Source organism: Pinus tabuliformis, chromosome 6 (assembly GCF_031772625.1).
Source record: "Pinus tabuliformis cultivar Carrire ecotype Pingquan chromosome 6, CPIR1, whole genome shotgun sequence".
NCBI classification, from domain to species: domain Eukaryota; kingdom Viridiplantae; phylum Streptophyta; class Pinopsida; order Pinales; family Pinaceae; genus Pinus; species Pinus tabuliformis.
This window is the reverse complement of record NC_142292.1, coordinates 340521716-340537621: the sequence shown is the minus strand read 5'-3', so window position 1 is coordinate 340537621 and position 15906 is coordinate 340521716.

Sequence of the window (15906 nt, the reverse complement as noted above, 5' to 3'; positions counted from 1 at the left end):
TTGCTTTAAGCACAAAATATAAGAAGGTGCAAAGTTGAGACATTGGTGAATTATGCCATAAAAGATTGGGTCACTTGCACCACAGAGCTTTGAAGGTCATGCAACAAATTTCTATAAGAGTTCCCAAGGGTACACTAGAGCATAGAGATACATGCAAAGGGTGTACATTAGGGAAGTATACCAAAGCCACCTTTTATGATAAGAATAGTCGAGCACAGGCGATCCTTGAAAGAGTTCACTCAGATGTGTGTGGACCATTCTTGACAGCTTCCACAACCAAGCACAAGTATTATGTAATATTTGTAGATGATTTCTCATGTAAGTGTTGCATTTTATTCATGCAAAAGAAAGATTAGACGTTCTCTAAATTTTGTGAATTTAAAGCACTTGTCGAGAAAGACACTGGCAGGAAAGTGAAGGCTCTTAGGAGCGATAACGATGGAGAATATGTGTCAAATGAATACAAGAACTTCTTTGCATCAGAAGGCATTCGATGGGAATTAATAGAACCCCATAACCCACAATAGAATGGGGTGGCTAAAAGGAAGAACAAAAGTATTGTGGGAGATGCACGGAAAATGTTACATGATCAGGTCCTACCGTTGCACTTGTGGGCTGAAGCATGCAACACAAATGTATATGTGCAAAACACGAGTCCTTATCGGATTCTTGGGATGAGTAGACCAGAAGAAGCTTTTTTAGGTAAGAAACCATATGTGGCACACTTTAGAACCTTTGGTTCATTAGTTTACTGTCATATTACCAAGGATGAAAGGAAAAAGCTAAAACTGACAACAGAGTTGGGCATATTTGTGGCGTACACTGATACACCTCAAAACTATCGGGTGCACCTTCCATCTCACAGGATAATAATGGTTTGTAGAGATGTGAAGTTTAATGAAGGGAATGCCATGAGATGTTACCTTGAGAGGGATCTTCAGTTGCATGGAGATGAGGAGCTTTTAGCTCCAAAGGAAGAACCTCGGGATGATGTGGAGCAACCAAATGCAGAGGAGCAAAGAGTAGAAGCACCCACTCATGCAGAGACTTCCAGAGATGGAAGGAAGCACAACAAAGAAGATGACAAATTGATGCATGATACTAGAGAGAATGTGGGAGAACCCACATCACAGTGCAGGCAGAGAAGGTCACCAGATCAGTACACTAGCTACATAGATCTGATGAGTGAGGGTGTAGAGATTCAACCACCCTCACTCAAGGAAGCAGTGCATCAACCAATATGGGTTGATGCCATGGTAGAGGAGTATGACTCCATTATTAGAAATGGTGTTTGGTAAGTGGTCCCAAGACTAGCAGAAAAGTCAGTGGTGAGTTCTAGATGGCTTTACAAGGTAAATCAAGCAACAGATGGGAGTATGGAGAAACACAAGGCCAAATTTGTGGCCATAGGTTTCTCTTAGGTGGAGGGAATTGATTACGAGGAGACATTTTCTCCAGTAGCAAGGTACTCTTCAATTAGATCTATTCTAGCACTTTCAACGCATTTGGGATGAAAGATAGATCAGATGGATGTGAAGACAACATTCCTCAATGGAGTGATTGAGGAGGAGGTGTCAATAGAGAGTCTCATGTATGCAGACTCAAGTGAGCGTTGTACGGATTGAAACAAGCACCCCGTGCTTGGTACAACATGGTTGACAACTATTTCACCTAGTTGGGCTTCACCAAAAGTGAAGCAGATGCAAACCTTTACCATATTGTGGTTGAAGGTAAATTTTTGATTATAGTATTGTATGTCGATGATTTAATTCTAACAGGAAATGAAAGGATGGTCAAATATTGCAAATAGGATCTTGCAAGAGAATTTGAGATGAAGGACTTGGGGCTCATGCATTATTTTCTTGGTATGGAAGTATGGCAAGGAGATGAGGAATTGTTTGTCAAGGAGATGAGGAAGTATGGCAAGGAGATGAGGAAGTATGGAAAGTTCCACATTGATAGTAGAAAACCCATGGAGACTCCTCTAGCAGGAAATTGGAGGTAGGCATATGCTTCTTCAGGTAAAGTAGTGGAGGCTACTATTTACAAGCAACTTGTGGGTTCACTTATGTATTTGGTGAACACACGACCAGACATATGTTTTGCAGTTAACCAACTTAGTCAAGAAATGGTTAATCCAACCAAAATCTATTGTAAAGCAACTAAACATGTGTTGAGATACCTCAAATGCACCACTCAGTTTGGTCTTTGGTATAGATGAACATAGGGAGTGAAGCTACAAGGCTTCATAGATGCACTTTGGGCAGGGAGTCCATTCGACAAGAAGAGCACATCAGGGGGAATCTTTAGTATTGGGTCAACATCAGTTGCTTGGTATAGCAGGAAGTAAATATCAGTTGCACTCAGTTTGGCAGAAGAAGAAACCTGGTTTCTAGTCAAGCAACTTGTGAGGCTATCTGGATGAGGAAGATCCTTGTTGGGTTATTTGGTCAATAGATGGATCCTACAATGATTTACTGTGACAATATGAGTAACTATATCAAAATATCTGAGAATCCAGTTTTTCATGATCGGTCCAAGCACATCGACATCTGGTATCACCATCTACGAGATTGTGTACATAGGAGAATCATGTTGTTGGAGTATATTCCTACAAAGGAACATGATGAAGATGTTGGGTTGTGTTATATTCTTTCCACGACTAACCTACGTAGTGAACTGAGAGGTTAGAGGGGGGGCGGAGCCCCCCCTTCATTGCGCCGATTGCATAGCGGGGGGGTCACAGGGGGGGCGAGTAGCCCCCTTCTACGGGATCCGGGGCAACGCCCTGGGAATTTTTTTTTTTGGGCCCTATATTAGGTTGGGCAAACCTACCTATGGTTTTTGATCCATGGTATTGGATGCGATGGTTTTCGGTCCATGGTATTGGATGCTTCGGCATGTATAAATATGTATTATAACATTGAAAGGAACATAATGAAAAATCAAGCTAGTAGTCCCGGTTTTGGGATCCAGGGGAAAATCTCTATGTATATGTGTTTTATGTGTTATGCTCTTGCATTGTTTATTTTCTGTTGTTTAGAATTCGTATGTAGGTAATTTTTGTACAGGGTTAAAACCTACATTTGGTATCAGAGCTATTTTGGCTTCAAGGGGACGCCTTTGTTGCTGAGGGGTTTCGCTCGGGCCTGTGGTAGACCCTGTTCAGTGGGAGATCTGTGAGATAGATTATGGTGGTGAAAGAAGATGGAAAGTAGTGGAAAGATAGAGATCGAGAAATTTAATGGTCAGAGTTTTGAGTTGTGGAAACTCAAGATGGAGGATCTGTTGGTGGATAAAGTTTAGTGGATCGTGGTAGATCCGGGTACTAAACCAACGGGAGTGTCCGATGAAGAATAGAAGAAGTTGGATCGGAAGGCAAAGAGCACAATACAATTGTGTGTCTCATATTCAGTATTGCTGAATGTATCAGGGGAAGCTATGGTGAAGGCTTTGTTGTACAAGTTAGGGACTTTGTACTAATCTAAGTCTCTAGTGAATAAATTGTTCCTGCGAAAATAGCTGTATAACCTGAGGATGAAAGATGGAGACTTGGTGACAAAGCATTTGAATGCATTTAATACTGTGGTAAGTCAGTTATCATTTGTTGATATCAAAATTTCAAATGAAGATAAGTGCATCAGTTTGTTTTGTTCTCTACCAGATTCGTGGGATAGTTTGGTTATTGCAATAGGTAGCAATGCAACTGCCTTGCATTTTGATGAAATAGTCTCAGCCTTGATGACAGAGGAGATGAGACGGAAAAATATGGAGAGCCAGAATGGTGATGCCTTGTATGTATGAGGACGGTCCCAAAACAAAAACAAAAATAAGTCATCGAGTGGGAGATCTAAATCTCCAGGAAAACCTGTAAAGGTGGTGTGTTGGAAATGCAGAAAGGAAGGGCACTACAAAAGGGACTGTAAATCTAAAACAACTGATAAAGGAAAGGGATCTGATGAATCTCCTTCTACAGAGGCGAAAACCACCTCAGATTAAAGTGGGGATGTGTACTTGGCTTCTTCAAGTACACATGTAGATCATGAGGCATGGTTGATTGACTCAGGTGCATCCTTTCACTTCACTCCCCATAGAGAGTGGTTTTGCGAGTATGAGGAATACGATGGTGGTGATGTCTTCTTAGGGGATGATAGGAAGGCTAGAATAGTTGGTTGTGGAAAAGTAAAGTTGAAGTTGCAAGGTGAAAGGGTTAGAACACTTCCGGGTGTTCTACATATTCCTGCATTAGCGAGAAATCTGATTTCTGTAAGCAAGCTAGATGATGCAGGTCTAAAAACAATGTTCGAGAAGGATACCTGCAAGATGGTTCGGGGGCCATTGGTATTGATGCGAGGAATTCAGATTGGAACTCTGTACAAGCTGAATGGTAGCATTGTTGTTGATGGGTGCAATAGTTCTGTGGTTCCTAAAAGTGGAGCAGAAAATCTAGTGGTCTCTGGAGAGAAAACCATGCTATGGCATCAAAGGCTTGGACATATTGGAGAGAAGGGCCTTCGAATACTTCATTGTAAATGTATGGTAGAAGGTATGAGTAATAGCTCTCTGGATTTTGATTTCTATGAAAATTATGTATATGGGAAGCAGAATCGGGTGAGTTTCCCCTCTGGTGGTAAGAGGGCGAAACAGATATTAGAGCTTGTGCACAGTGATGTGTTTGGACCTGTGAAGGTTCCATCACTGGGTAAGTCTGTGTACTATGTATCATTTATAGATGACTTCTCAAGGAATACATGGATATATTTCCTTAAGAAGAAATATGAAGTCTTTGACAGGTTTAAAGAATTTAAGGCTCTGGTGGAAAACCAGATAGAGAAGAAGTTAAAGGTGTTAAGGACAGATAATGGTGGAGAGTTTTGCAGTAAGGAATTTGAAGAATTCTGTAAGAAGTGTGGTATAGCACGACAGAAGACTACTCCATATACACCTCAGCAAAATGGAGTTGTAGAAAGAATGAACAAGATGTTGATGGAAAGGGCAAGAAGCATGCTCAGTGGTGTCGGGTTAGGACAAGAATTCTGGGCAGAGGTGGTGGAGATAGCATGTTACCTGGTCAACAGATCACCTTCATCAACGTTGGAGGATAAGACTCCACAAGAGGTATGGACTGGTAAGAAACCCTCTCTTCACATCTAAGGGTATTTGGATGTGATACATATATACATGTTCCAAAGGAGAAAAGAACCAAGTTGGATAGTAAATCTGAAAAGTGCATCTTTATTGGGTATAAGGATGGTTTAAAGGGTTATAAGCTTTGGAACCCAACAATAAGGAAGGTTGTGTACAACCGAGATGTGGTGTTCAGAGAGGTGAAAGATGTTATTAAACATGAAGTCCAACCAAAGGAACCTGAGAAGATAGATTTTGAGCTAAAGGAGGAAGAATCAGACTCTATAGCAGAGGAGAAATTAGAAGATGAAGAGCCACAAACTCCGACTATCAGAAGATCAGTTCAAGAAAGAAGGTAGCCTGAAAGGTATAGTCCATTTGCTTTCTGTTCAAATTTTGCTTTGTCTATTATTGATTATGATCCCATAGCTGTGAAGGAAGCAGTAGATTCAGAGGATGGAAAACTCTGGAAAGAGGCCATGGTTGATGAAATGGCATCTTTGCACAAAAATGAGGCTTGGGATCTGGTGGAGTTGCCGGCTGGAAGGAAGCCCATTCACAGAAAATGGGTGTTCAAAAAGAAGACAAATGCAGAAGGAAAAGTGGAGAAATACAAAGCTCGATTGGTAGCAAAAGGTTATTCCTAGGTGCCGGGAATTGATTTTGGTGATATTTTTTCTCCTGTTGCCAAGGTAACTTCTATTAGATTACTTTTATCTGTTGTTGCTGCTTTTGATTTTGAGGTAGAACAGATGGACGTGAAGACAACATTTCTTCACGGGGATCTAGAAGAGGAAATCTACATGAAGCAACCTGAAGGCTTTGTGGTGAAGGGTAAGAAAGAACTAGTGTGCAAGTTAAAGAAGTCTCTGTATGGGTTAAAACAGTCACCAAGGATGTGGTATCAGAAATTTGATACATTTATATGGGGACTTGGATTCACTAGAAGCAAAGCAGATCACTGTGTGTATTTTAAATTAATTGGTGACCGTGTTATCTATCTGGTCTTTTATGTGGATGATATGTTGCTGTTTGGAAATGACAAAGAAATTATCCAGGATTTGAAGACCCAATTGTCCTCCAAATTCGACATGAAAGATCTTGGTGTTGCAAACTATATTTTGGGCATGGAAATTAAAAGAGATCAGGCAAAGAGGAAGCTCTGGTTAAACTAGAGGAAGTATGTCGAGACAATACTGCAGAGGTTTAATATGCAGGATAGAAAACCGGTGAAGGTTCCTATTCTTGTAGGTGTAAAGTTATCTGTTGAACAGTGTCCCAAGACACAAGAAGAGGAAAAGGACATGTCCCATGTTCCATATGCAAGTGCAGTTGGTAGCCTGATGAATGCAATGGTCTGTACTAGACTAGATATTGCACATGCAGTGGGAGTATTGAGCAGGTTTATGTCAAAACCAAGGAAGGAGCATTGGACAACAGTGAAGCAGGTTTTCAGGTATTTGCATGGCACTAGTGATTATGGTTTGTGCTACCAAGGAAGACCAGGATTCGACAAAGTGTTGGATATTCATGGCTTTGTTGATGTAGACTGGGCTGGAGATATGGATCAGAGAAGATCTACAAGTGGGTATGTGTTTAACCTATTTGGAGGTGCAGTTAGTTGGATGAGTAAGAAACAATCTGTAGTGGAACTATTGACTACAGAGGCAGAATACATGGCATCCACTCATGCAAGCAAGGAAGCAGTTTGGTTGCAGAGATTGTGTTCAAGTATGGGGTTAGTACAGGGAGCTATAAGGATAGATTGTGATAGCCAAAGTGCAATTTTCTTGGCAAAGAACCCTGCTTATCATTCAAAGACAAAGCACATTGATGTTCAGTATCACTTTGTGAGGGATATGATAGAAGACAAAAAGGTGTTGATGGTAAAGGTGGACACTTTGAAGAATCTTGTAGATGCATTGAAAAAATCTGTGAGCTCTGAGAAGTTCTCTTGGTGTAGAGAAACAATGGGCAGTTCAGGAGTGGAAAAATGACTAAACTCTCCTGTGGCCCCCTGTGGAAAGAAAACAACAAGTGGGAGAATGTTGGGTTGTGTTGTATTCTTTCCACGACTAATTTTTTTTTTGGACAATTCAAGAGGAAAATTTGAATTCCATAGAGGCAGGATTGGGGTATCTGATAATCCCTTTCTTGTTGAGAGGGAGTGTTGAAAATGCAATAAGAAAATCCTAATTTAATTTTCTCCTTGAATTAAATTAGGAATAAAATTTGAAATTCCACATCACAAGACAACTTGTATGAGTTAAATAAGTTAATTTGACTTAGTTGGTTCAGTTAATTCAAGTTGAGGGTCTAACTTGAGTCATGTAGAGTCTCCCTTACATTATAGGACCCTTAGTTGAGTTTATTTTGAGTTGTAATTAATTAATCCAGTTTAACTGAGTTAAAGTCAGTTAAACTAAAACCAACTTATGGAGGAACTAGTAGGAGATCAGACAATGGGGTGTTGCTTCATGTGTTCAACCAATTAACTGATGATTCACTCATAAATAACTCATGCATGTCAGATCTGAGAGTTACCCAGTTGAGATTGGAGTTCAGGGACAATGTACTATTAGTTTTATAATCATCTGAATTTTATAGGTGGTGCATGTAGTCAGAGGAAGGCCTATGAGGATTGCATAATTCCAATTGAGGAATTTCCCTATTTAATAGGGGCTAATTCTAAAGGAAACAACACAAGGAAATAGGGACTTGGGAAAGCATAAAATTGATTAAGTATTGGCCTATGCTTGTCTAGGAAGCAATGAGACAGATAGAGATAGTGCAGAGGTTGCTCAGGCTTGAACAAAGCATTGTAATATTCTCATATTTTCTGACTAATGAAATATACAGATAGCAGGGGTTTCTAGTTGTGACTTTCCCAAGGAAATCATTGTGTAATGTGTTGATTGAATTATTTCTCTTGTATGCTTCTTGATTTCGCGATTGTTTAATTGTTTTTGCTGATGGTAGAGTAGATTAAAGTCTATTGTTTTAGTAAATTAAAATTAGTAGTTCGAATCTACAAGGAATTTCTACAACTTTGACACTTTAATGTCTAAACTAGTCAATGTGGAATATATCATTTCTCTAGTCTATATTTGTAAATCAATATGATCTATAGGATCAATCTACTTAGTGTTAAAAGTAAAGATAGAAGCTTTAAAATCTTTTGCAGTTGTTGCCCCTGGAACCTTGGGTTCAAGGAAATCCCATATGAAAATGTCCTTTTTCAACATTCAAATTTGAAAGAAATATATTTTTTGTTATAGAATTATGTTTCAAGAATTGATTATAAGTCATTGATTTCAGACTTTCATTCTTCCTCTTCATCTCCATGAATTTAGAAACATAGTTTGATTTGAAGAAGAAGAGGGAGATGAAGGAGATGATTGTTCTACCACTATCTCAACTGGTTGTAATCTAAAAGTAGGTTTGTCTTAAATAACCACTATGGTAGGTGGAGAAATGTCTAAGGAAATAGTCTCTGACATGGTTTCTTCCACATCCCTTGTTTTCTATATCTTATACACTCTGAATTGAGTTTCTTATGATCCTGAAATATTTTCAACTTTCCTCTTAAGCTCTTTTTCCTTCATCTAGTTGTAGTTAAGACCTTAGGTCCTATTGATTATTCTATTTCTTGTTCTTTTGACAATTATTGCAGTGTATTTTCTTCCCAGGTTTCCTTGTTTGCAATCTTCTCAATCTCTAGTTTTGGCACATGTACATAGGGTGTAGAATTTTGTTGCAGTCCGATAGCTTAAATTATTCCTATTGGATCATATGGTCAAATGATTCCTTGATTGAATTTAATTTGCATCAAAAATTTCTCTACCTCCTTGTCTACAATTATGAAATTAACAATAAATGGCCCTACTTATGCTTTAAGTTTAAACAAAGACTCTTTCATCCTTGGTAAAAAATGTACTTGATCAACATTAATACTTTGTCTAATAAATTCAAGAGAAAAAATTATAAGAGGAAGAAACATTGGTAACTAATAAGGGGGAAGATCACAACCATATAATTTAATCTCAGTAAAATCCTTATACAGATACCAATCACCTAATCTAATTTGCTTACTAAGATGTAAAATTCTCTTTACTTTTGGTAAAATTCGAGGAACACTATAACTGCTTAAAAGACTCAAGCATACATGAAGAATCTCATCCACAAAATCAATAAAATAAAACTCCTTTGAGTATCTTCTAACTAATGAAGTCCAATGCACAATTGACCACTGACTTCCCTGCAAATCTTGCTTCTGCAACTGTATTTGAAATCTCTGGTATTGATAAATAGAAATAGGTACACCAACACTAACTAGTATTTGAAATAATTTTCAATTCCATACTTTAAAAATTGTTCATGAATAGCCTTTGAGAGAAACTGGCTAAATTTAAACAATATTTTTGGTTTCTTTTCTGGGAAAATGTAGAAAAAAATGTTAAAAATGTAGCAAGGAATGGCTTCTTTAACTGGTGCCTTTGTCAAAGTTGCTAATTTGAATTTAGTCTCATAGATATTTGAGTTAGATGTCAGTTAACATGTGTGATGTGGCCTATCACTGAGTTATTGTTAGTTAATTTGAGTTAGATGGCTTTCAGTGAGTTGTGTACTAGTTGATAGCTAAAACTTAGCTATCTAGTGGAGTTAACTCTAGTGTCTGTCAGTTAACTTATCCCTACTTCTAGAATAGAGATAAACTTGAGTTTAGCTAAATAGTTGACTTTATGTTAACTCAATTGACTCTCAGTTAACTAGTTGCAACTATTAAATTTAGCCCTAGTACATCATGCAATTTGAAATGCCTATTGAGATTGAATGAAGGCACAAATTGTATTTATTATGGTATACAAGTTTTTGTGTGTAGAGCTCTAGAAGCAAGTAGAGAAATTCTCTTGGGAATTGCGTAAGGAAATAGGATACACTCCTATTTTTTAGGGGCAAAATTGCACTAGGAAATAGGAGCTTCCTAGCAGGCCTTATTTGCCTAAGTGTTGGGCAAGTCTTGTAGAGAGTTGATCGATATTGCAAGAAGCTTCTTGCTTGAAGAAAATTATTTGTAATAGATTAGATTTCTTAGTTGATTTAATTCAAGTAAGAGGGAATTTCCCCAGTTGGTTTGCCTAAATAAATTATTGTCTTTTATGTGTGATTGTGTTTCTATTCATTGTTTTCTTTTCGCAAAATCTTGGTAGAGAAATCTTGTGCCTTTTGCAGATCATTTTGCTCTCATTAGCAGTTGTAAGGTTTCAAGGATTTTCTACATGGTATCAAAGTTGAAAACAAGAAAGAAACTGAGTTCCTTGATTATATTCAAAGCACATTGAAGATAAGATCAGTTGGTGCAAGAATCATGTCATCCTATGGCTTAAGGACATGTTGATGCCTCGAAAATCGCTGCAACAACATTGGGGGATAACCACCCGGTCCGGACCTTAAAAGCAGCTCCTTTTCCGTTTGGTGTGGTGGCTCCGACTGTTCATCTAGGTCCAGTTACCTTCTCCCTATTGCTATTGGTTTATAATGTATCTTTAACTACCAATAGACAGGGACATCAGATCACTTCTTCTTGCTGATCAGGCAAGAGAATGACCCTTAAGCTGATTTGGGTTCAGCCAAGCCTCAACTAAAGTTTTGCCTCTTTGAGGAGAGGACTTAAAAGAATGCAAAACTACTCTAAATGCAAACTTATTCTATGATGCAAACAAAAGAAACTAATCTTAATCCTATCTTAATTAGGTAGATATAGATCTAACCCAACTAAGAGCAATATAATTAAAATATTGGGATTTAAACATGCTTTGCTTATAATGAATATCATGTTAATGAAGTAATTCAATTAACTGATATTATGGATATCAAAAACAAATTCTATTGAGACCTTTTAACTGAAATAATAAATCAATAAAATTCAGGAAGTAGTTCACATAAATGATATTGATTATCAAATCAGCAAATCCAATAACTAAACAATAATATGTGGAAATAGTTCACAACATATTACCACTTAATAAATTAGTTTTAATAAGGCAGATTTCTGAGTAAATAGTTACTCAGAAATCAGAAATTAATCCATAAGAACAAAGATACCTAATAACAAGATTGAGACAAATTACCCATATTGACAATAGTGCACAAACATGAATAAAATGAGACATTCCTGTTACTATAAAAATAAAACTGATATTTGAAACAGTAGTATTAAAAATACCAATTTATTGCATCCATTTCTCTGATCTTGGTCTCCAACAGTCCTTTACATTGCTTGAACTTCTGCCTTCAAAGCTAAAGCCACAATAATGAAAACTCTGCCCCTCATACATAATTCAAGATACAAAGGAAAAATCCTCAATAATCCCCAGATCTGAGATTTCACTTCCCTCTCCTACAACTCTAAATTCCTATTACAATAGTGCTTTCAGAAGTCTCTAAAATTGCAGAGGAGAGCAGCCCCTTTTACATTCTGCAATCTGTTATTTATAATATTTGTGAAGGAATTTTGGAGAGGAGAGTTTGTTGAAGAGAAATCTGCCAAATATAATTTTACTTGCTCCTAATTCTGATCTTCAATTGCTGGAGCATTCTCATTGCTTGAAATCCTTTTCTCCATATCTTTTCCACTGTTTTCCTGCAAAAGAAATCAAAATAAATTAAAATGCAATCAAAATATCATTTCTGGCAATTAAATCAAACCCAATCAAATTCTATTTTAAATAAATAATTGAAAATAAAATATAAGCTCTGTATTGATGCTTGGAATGATTTGATTGGCAAAGGATATTATTGACCAATGGATCTGCAATTAGAAGAGGCTTTGGATAAATGAAATTGAAGAAAATAACTCAGAAAATTGATTTTGTTTTTCAAAATTCGGAGCCTGATCTTCTCCCTGATTTTTGGACCAATAAATGATTAAATCTGCTGGTGAAACCTCCTCCAAAATGTTCTCCTTGATTTTATCTTTCCAATGAGCCGTCCTGGGCCTCATTTGGCCAAGTATAACTCAATCTATGAGCTTCCAAAGTTGAGGAGTCAAATCTGGCATGAATCTGGAAATTCTGTTGCTGGGCTAAAAAAAATCAAAATTCTCATTAAGAATTAAATCCTAAATTAAAATTCTAATTAATTCTAAATTAATTGTTAATTATAAACTAAATTAATTATGAAAAACCTATTTATTAATCTAACTAACTGATATCTAATTAGCGATTTATAAACAAATTTAATCTAATTAAGAACTAATTAATATTAATCTAAATGATATTTAAATTAATTAAATATTACATATAATTAATTAATTTAATTAATATAATATATTACATATTATAATATATTACATATTTAACTAATTTAATTAATATAATTTTACATATAACATAACATGTTAATATATAAACTAATAGTAATATATATTACCCTACCCTACTACTTATTATTTAGTCCACTCATACGTATGAGTGTTTTAGAAATTCAAACGAATATAAACCTAAAACATGCCTTTATTTAAATGCCCCATGCTTCATGCTTTATCGGCACTTCGCATCACATCGGGGATGGGTAATCGGCACTTCGCATCGGGATGAGTAATGAGGTTTTTAGAAATGTGTCAATGCAAAAGTCCCGATGCGATATTTCATCGGGCCATCGGGGTTCTTAAAATGTGTCATATATGAAACTTGCGATGCGATATGTTTTTTGATTTTTTTATATATTAAGTTTTAGTTTAATTAAATTAATTATATTATAAATGATAATTAATTTAATTAATCTGAGATTTAATATATAAAAAATCAATTTTAATTTTGATTTTTTATGAGAGTTATTCTATAAACTACAGCCACTCTTAATAAAAGTAAAAATAAAAATAAACTACAGCCACTTCGAAAATTTTGGGTTTTCGAGATTAATAATTGATTTAGAAATTGGAGTAAACTTCTTTAATCTCGATACTTAATGATTTGGCCGAAAAATGAAAAATGAAAAAATGTTAGTAAAATTCTCTACGGGTTAATATTTAAAATGAATGCATTATTAAACTAATTTTATCTACAAAACGCAATATTGTACATTTTACGCATTTTTAACCCAGGCTAAATAAATGATGAGACTTCAAAGGAGTGCCATTTTCAAACCAGTTGACCAAATGAGGCGAAACAAGCGTCAATGGGAAGCTTGTAAAAAAATCGATTCTAGCAAAGCAATCAAAACAAAAATCCAAAGAAAACTAAAAATTAACAAAAGCGTAGGGCAATCAACTAAAATAAAAATCCAAAAAGGTATTTAGCCAAATTTTTATAGAAAGGGTCCCCATTATTTGAAGTGGACGCATCAATAATGGGGGGTGTTGTGTTTTTACCACAACAATTGGCGACACACGGGAGAAGAACCAGTTATCTCTTTTTGTTATGAATGAGATTTTCCTAAAATTAAAGTAAAAATAATTAAAGAAGAGAAAATTTTGCGTGAAATGCTTGACTAGGTTCATTAGTCTGACTAAAAGCAAGAATCATCTAACTGTAATTTTCTTAAAATTCCTCATAAATTAAAATATTTCAAAACTCTATATCAGTCCTTAATTAGTTGTAGAGATAAAGCAGGGGTCACTTTACAGCTTAGCTTTCAAAATATACTCGTTTGTCACAGGTAGAGCCACTGCTGCCAGCAAACGTCTATAGTTTCGACAGGGTTACCTTTTAATCATCAATGATTCAGAATCTCATCTTTTCAAGAATTATTGACCTAGAGATAAATCCATTTATATATGTATTACTTTTTATTATTTTTTATTTTTTTTATTAAATCTTAAAAGCCATTGTCCTAGTATGGTAACCAGATAGTTGACAATGCCATTCACTGGTTAAAATTGGGCTGAACAAGCCAGCTCGTGATGAGACCCCTTGTCTTATAATTGTTTGCAATCATAAGCCATTACCCTGGTTTGTTTAGCAGTATTGGTAATGTCAGCCTATTTTTCCCCTATGATCATGGTAAGCAGGCTCATGATGAGACCTCTTATCTTTTAAGTTTAGATATATTTCTGGATTATACTCTAGAAAAACAAGACTCTTTGGGATAGGGAGAATCATTGACTCCTTAAGAGTTAAGAATGACAATTTCAGAGTTAAAGGTGCTTTGCTGTAACATGTCTTTACTTGGTTAAAAATAACTTTTCTTGACTGATAATAAAACTTTGAAAGATCTTAATAAAATTTTGAAATCTCAAAATGATTACAATTTGATGAAAAAGAAATTTTCAGATTTTATGATACTTTGCCAACTTCTCTTGATTGGTAATCTCTTCCTTAAGTATGTTTACCTCTATAATAAGAAAATCAAACTTCATTAAGAGATTTAAGAAAAAGCTAATAGATGACTATTAACAATTTTTCTCCACGTATCCTGACCATTGTTAGGTAACAAATAGGCCTTCCATATAAATAATGACAAATTCACCAAAATCAAAATTGAAATCCAAAGGAAAAGAATTCTTATGCTAAAATGAGAAAAGAAATCAACGAACAAAAATAAAAACAAAGAAATCTCTAAAAATGGAAAGGAAAATCCAAGTCTCGCAAGATAAACTCAAACAAGAATGTTTATACCAATGTCTCCAACAATATGAAGAAAAAGAAAATAAGCATGTAATCATTCCTTCTTATGTTGAGATTTAGAAAAACATACCTTGCAGAGTTGTGAATGCTTTAGGCTTTTAGATAACAGTGATCGTAAAATTTAGCCACAATGAATAATTTCTGTTTGATATGAGTCTTCTTGTTCCCAAGTATCATCTTAATCATTTTCTAAAAAGGAATGCTTAAAGAAACAAACTAAAGGTTCAGAAACTTCCTGGTGTGGCTGTTTCAATGAGGATTATTGCTGCTTCTTTCTAATAAAGCCAGGAGAAGAGTATAAGACTTTGAAAATATGATCTGGCTGAGGATTGAAAGCTTTAAATGAAGAGCTGCAAAACAGAGTTTTATATCAGCATAATTTAAAAACAAAAATGAAACTAGAATGATGAAATGGAAATTAATGAAAGTGGGCACATGAATCTTACCATTGGATAATTGCTTTTGATCTTACCTGAAAGGTATCAGTTTCTCCAAACTAGCTGACTTCTTATTTTAATTAACATTAAAAACATGAAAAAATCCCACTAACCAAAATCCTATAACCCAAAATCATTATTTATTTTATTTAAACTAAAGCAAGCAGTAAAATGTAAAAATAAAATGCTTAGTGCTCAAGGGAATTTAAATTAAAAGAAATGCATCAGAAACGAGAATGAAAATTTGCAGTAACGAATGTTTCTCAAAATATTATAAGTTTCATATAAACTCCATGATTTGATAAATTGTCCAGAATCAAGACCAAATCCAAGTTAATAAAATTCAACTATGAAGATAGAGAGGTCTTGAATTCCATTTTTAATTATGGAATTATATATTTAAAACTAAAATGTATGAGAAATTGAAATGATTTTTGTATGCTGCAAATTTGTCATCAATTGCCTTTTTCCCATATTGGTTACCCAAGCTCGTTTTAACACATCGCTTCATCGGATGATCCACACAACATGTTTCTTCATCATGCTTTTAGTTTAATTTGCAAGACTTCAATTTTATTGCTATGCCATATATTGATTAAATGTTAACGGCTTAGAGGCATGCATTGGAAGTTCTTGCATCAAAGGTTGCAATGACGAATTGCCGATATGAAAATATGCGATGAGAAGTTGTACTATGAGATAGAGCGATCGCATCA